Source organism: Protomyctophum parallelum (genome assembly GCF_964188405.1).
Source record: "Protomyctophum parallelum genome assembly, chromosome: 4".
NCBI classification, from domain to species: Eukaryota; Metazoa; Chordata; class Actinopteri; order Myctophiformes; family Myctophidae; genus Protomyctophum; species Protomyctophum parallelum.
The window spans coordinates 44,737,694-44,743,432 of NC_139700.1; the positions used below are offsets into that span (position 1 = coordinate 44,737,694).

At 39.8% G+C, this 5,739-nt stretch overlaps 1 long non-coding RNA gene across 1 annotated transcript; it reads right to left on the reverse strand.

Moving 5' to 3' along the window:
• Window positions 1–1,416: 1,416 nt before the first annotated feature.
• LOC310857708 lies at window positions 1,417–4,262 on the reverse strand. Its single transcript, XR_014569169.1, has 3 exons — window positions 4,169–4,262; window positions 3,857–3,948; window positions 1,417–1,526 (listed from the first exon to the last, which is right to left on the reverse strand). It is a non-coding gene; the product is annotated as an uncharacterized lncRNA (long non-coding RNA).
• Between the last annotated feature and the right edge of the window lie 1,477 nt (window positions 4,263–5,739).

Here is a 5,739-nt window from a genome sequence, read left to right on the forward strand (position 1 = left end):
ATGTCTTTCAGTCTCTCTAAACACGTCACTGACTTCTCCTCAAGTTCAGCTTCAACCATCTGCAGCGTGCTATATTCAGCTCTTAACTTAAACACCCGCTGTTCAACAGGCCTCTTAGCCTGCGAAGCCCTTAGATATTTGCGTTGTAACTCTTCCACTGTACGCTTTTCTGAAACATTTTTATGATCCCAATTGTACTTCTGATTAAAATGCAGGGACCAGTGGCATTTCCCTGGACACTCGGTGCAGTAGCCGTCTGGTCCCATTGCGACACATTGAAACTTATCCTTGTCGTTGCCAAATGGACAGGGAAAGTGGCACGTAGTGCTGCACCGCTGACAGTTGGTGTTGAACTGATTGTGTGTCACTTGAACTGGCTCTATGATCTGGAATCTTAAGTCAAAGTTCCTATTGGCAGCCATCTCTGCTTTGTGTGTTTCAAGTATTTGAGTCGCTTGTCGTATCTCCTCGTTCTTCGCTGACCGAAGCGCGGCCTGCTTCTGCAAGTTTTCAACGGAGACTTCAAGCACCTGTCGCACTTTGAGGACCTCCTTGGTTAAAGTCAAACTTTTGGTTGGCGTTAGAGCCAATGCCTTGAAGAACCTCTTCATGCTTTTGGAACCCATGTCCCAAAACTTTTTATCAAAGGTGCCAACTTTACTATCATGAAGATCAACATCGTCATCATCGTCATCATTACCACATGCACCTGCATTGTTTGCATGACATGATTTGTTGGGTGCAAACGATGCTGAATTGTTGAATTTGAAATGAAGTGGCTGCCCGTTCTTTGTTTTGGGACATGGGACTCCTGAGACCTTGATTGCCTCCAGGACTGGTGGGGTCTGACCATCTGCAAAGGTCACTAAAACCCTGATGTTCTCTTCTATGTCTTTGCCAAAGATTGAGAGCACAGAGTCGAACACATATCTCTGTGTAGGGGTTAGCCGTGCAAGAGAGGCCTGAGCTACCAAACAAACCGCATCAATTTCAGAGACACCCTGTGTGGCAGTGAAAAGCTCGTTCAGCTTGACTGAGATCAGCCTGTCTCTCTCTATTCCTCGAGTGTCACCAAAACCTGGTGTGTCGATGATGGTCAGTGAGTAGTCAATCTGAAACCCTTCTTGATGGTTGAGTTTGTAGGCAATAACTTCACTTGTCTGACTCTCAGTTTGAGATTTGGCTTCACCCTCATCAACTAAAACATACCTAAATGGATCGTCCCATTTGACACCAAGGATGTAGTTGATCATTCGATTGATGAGGGCGGACTTTCCTGCACCAGTTGCCCCAGCAAGCATTATGGTGCGATTAGGTTTAGGTGAATCAACACCAAAGGTAAAGCGTATGCATCCTTTTATGTTTACGTTTTCCTCTTTCAGGAAACGCAAGTGACTCATTTTCACACTGTATACGCTGTGTACATTTCATTTACAGAACAAAATATGTTTTGTTTTACTGGTGAAGTCTTGCTGCCGCGCTTGCAAGTCTTCTTCATGTGTCTTGGGAGTTCTCTCTGGTCCAATCTGCAACACACAAAACAAGACAAATTCAGATCGTCTGGCGAACAACAAATGTCTCTCTGTCAACAATAGAGCAGAACATGCCCCAATATCAGAACCCATTGGCTAATACTCTAATTTGACCTTTTTATGTTTTATCTTGCGTGATTAGCCTCTTGGTGCAGTGGGTGATTACGTTGGCTAAAACCAGATGTTCTAGTTTAGCGATATATCATATGGCCACTTGAGGAGCATGAATGAATGAATTGATGATTGAATGAATAATGTTTTGCCTCAAAATGATGTAAAATTGTGACAGTAGAAAAGTAGACAATCTGAGACTCTGACATATCTGAGCATTGTCACAATTATATGTGGCTCTCATTATTTTCTTTCTACTGTAAGCTCTAGCAGTGAAACCATACTTTATGATTCAAATCACGTGACCTCATATAAGGTAGATGTGCTCAGGAGAGCAGCATGTGCTTCGCTGGATAAATTGCACATTTGAGAAACATTATGTTTTCACTGAGCGTAGTTTAAAAGGACAGTGTGTTAGTGAATATCATCATGTGTGTTTTCACTGAGCGTAGTTTAAAAGGACAGTGTCTTAGTGAATATCATTGTTGTGATATACAACATGATATGTATATGAGTGCCTATGCTGTGTACTTGTACGTGAATATACAAATGTACAGAATATGTATTGTGTACTGCCATGAACTGTAACAGACTGACTTTCTAGTTAGCCACTGAAGACATCTCAGAGAGCAAGGTCAACTTGCTGTAGCCGATTGTTATTGTTATGTCTCAGTGGCACGTCATGAGGACACAAGGATCCAGAGCTATATATGATTCTGTAAGTGTATAATAAATTGTGAATCTTTGGCGAGATACTGTGTCCGAGTGTCCCGTTATTATCGTTCTCCCGGGGCCGTCGATCGCCGCCGTTACCACAGGAATAATTCAGTTGGATTATCACACACCACCCAGCCTGCACACACTATCGGTCTGCCAGAACCGGACGAGGGTCCAGCAACTAGATAATACAACAATCATCATGTGTGTTTTCACTGAGCGTAGTTTAAAAGGGCAGTGTCTTAGTGAATATCATCATGTGTTTTCACTGAGAGTAGTTTAACTTTAAAAGGACAGTGTCTTAGTGAATATCATCATGTGTGTTTTCACTGAGAGTAGTTTAACTTTAAAAGGACAGTGTCTTAGTGAATATCATCATGTGTGTTTTCACTGAGCGTAGTTTAAAAGGGCAGTGTCTTAGTGAATATCATCATGTGTTTTCACTGAGAGTAGTTTAACTTTAAAAGGACAGTGTCTTAGTGAATATCATCATGTGTGTTTTCACTGAGAGTAGTTTAACTTTAAAAGGACAGTGTCTTAGTGAATATCATCATGTGTGTTTTCACTGAGCGTAGTTTAAAAGGGCAGTGTCTTAGTGAATATCATCATGTGTTTTCACTGAGAGTAGTTTAACTTTAAAAGGACAGTGTCTTAGTGAATATCATCATGTGTGTTTTCACTGAGAGTAGTTTAACTTTAAAAGGACAGTGTCTTAGTGAATATCATCATGTGTGTTTTCACTGAGCGTAGTTTAAAAGGGCAGTGTCTTAGTGAATATCATCATGTGTTTTCACTGAGAGTAGTTTAACTTTAAAAGGACAGTGTCTTAGTGAATATCATCATGTGTGTTTTCACTGAGAGTAGTTTAACTTTAAAAGGACAGTGTCTTAGTGAATATCATCATGTGTGTTTTCACTGAGCGTAGTTTAAAAGGGCAGTGTCTTAGTGAATATCATCATGTGTTTTCACTGAGAGTAGTTTAACTTTAAAAGGACAGTGTCTTAGTGAATATCATCATGTGTGTTTTCACTGAGAGTAGTTTAACTTTAAAAGGACAGTGTCTTAGTGAATATCATCATGTGTGATTTCACTGAGCGTAGTTTAAAAGGGCAGTGTCTTAGTGAATATCATCATGTGTTTTCACTGAGAGTAGTTTAACTTTAAAAGGACAGTGTCTTAGTGAATATCATCATGTGTGTTTTCACTGAGCGTAGTTTAACTTTAAAAGGACAGTGTCTTAGTGAATATCATCATGTGTGTTTTCACTGAGCGTATATAGTTTAAAGGGACAGTGTGTTAGTGAATATCATCATGTGTGTTTTCACTGAGCGTAGTTTAACTTTAAAAGGACAGTGTGTTAGTGAATATCATCATGTGTGTTTTGCTGTTTTCACTGATCATATAGTTTAAAAGGACAGTGTGTTAGTGAATATCATCATGTGTGTTTACACTGAGCGTAGTTTAAAAGGACAGTGTGTTAGTGAATATCATCATACCTGTGCTGCTGTTCTCAGTTCAGTTGTTGAGCTCTGGAGGTTGTAACTCTAAAGGCAGATCATGGACATCAGCAGTGAAGTCTTCAAATCTCCTAAAAAACAACGAGCACCTTAGTGTTCAACATTATTTAATACAGTTTAATGCACATTTAATAAAACATAATTGCAGTAATATAGTTATCTTACTGAGAGAGAGAGAGAGAGAGAGAGAGAGAGAGAGAGAGAGAGAGAGAGAGAGAGAGAGAGAAATGTACCTATTCTTACTGAAGGATTCACTTTGTAATAAATTGCAATTAATAAACGGTTACTTACTGTCTAGCTCTCATTCAACGTATACAGATGTTGATCACAGCTGGTGACCCTGATAGATGGAGTCACCTGAACAGAAGACGGACACGTCAATGATCACAATATCCACAGTGAAACTAACCACATTACTGTACATTGTATGCAGGCCATGATGTCTTTTGTCATATGAAATATGTATGTATTATGTTTAACATGTTTTTCAGTGATCTAGTTAGTGAGTTTAGTTTTCTTCTTTTAAAATAAAATCAAAAAATCTAAAAAGGTTTAGTCAGTTAAATTAAGTGAGACGTACTGTACAATTAACAGTGGTAGAAAGTAAGTACTTTTACTTAAGTACAATTTTGAGGTATTTGTACTTTACTTGGATATTTCCAATTTCCAGTACTTTCACTTCTACTCCACTACATCTCGGAACTTTTTACTTTTACTCCACTACAATTATTTTAAAACTTTAGTTACTAGTTACTTTGGCGATTTTAATTTACTTTATTTACCAAGGCGGGGTAAAAAAACACAACATTTCGGCCTATGTTCTGTGGCCTTTGTCAGAGCAAAGGGCAAAGCTGACCAATGTTCAATTTCTAAGTTATACAGTGTGATAAAAGATTATGCAGAATGTCCCATTTCAAGTTTTTAAATGTATAAAAATCTTTTGAAAATGGCAGATCTACAAGTTCACAATGACTCACATCGGGACGCATTGTGAGCTTGTAGATCGTCTCCTTTCAATTGGCCGAAATGTAGGCTATATTGCGGCATGCGTGTGTTGTGAGTAAACATCAGTAGCATTACAAAGTTATATTAACATGTGCAAGGCTGCTCCGTTACTATTACGACATCCCCCCACTATTTCCCAATCTATATTATGTAACGCCATGAGTGGCATTAGTTATTCCAAAGCCCCCTCAGGTAAAATATTTTTTGATATAGCCTATAGGCTACAGTATCTTTTTGAACTGGTCATTTCACAAGTAGTTCTCGAGTCAAAAAAAGTGTGGCAGCCCCACAAGACAATGAAAACATGGCACTTCACGTCAAAAAGGTTGCCGACCGACCGGCGACCCCTGAGGTAAGATATCTGTACAGTGTGAGAACTCTTCAGTCAGTGGCTTACCGTGTTATTTGTGATGGCGCTCTGTGACAAGAGGAGAGACGAGGAGGAGGCTCCGCTGAGTTGGTCCAACACACTGAACTCAACTGAACTCTGCCTGTTTGCTTCCTGATCACACAAGACAACGAACCACTCCTCCCTCCATCTATAGCCCCTCCGTCCGTCCGTCCGTCTGCATGCCTGCTAGCGTGCGTGCGTGTGTGCTCAAAGCAGTTTTAGTTTCAGAATGACACAGTAAGTACAAGGTAAAAGAGCAAAGTTGCTTTACTATATTTACCAAGGCGGGGTAAAAAAGCCCACAACGTTTTGTTCTGTGGCCTTCGTCAGAGCAAAGAGCAAAGCTGACCAATGTTCCATTTCTAAGTTATACAGTGTGATAAAAGATAACAAAAATGTGACAAACACACTTTCAGTTTCATTATATCGTGTCCTGACCTCCACACCTCTATCTTTATCACTCTGA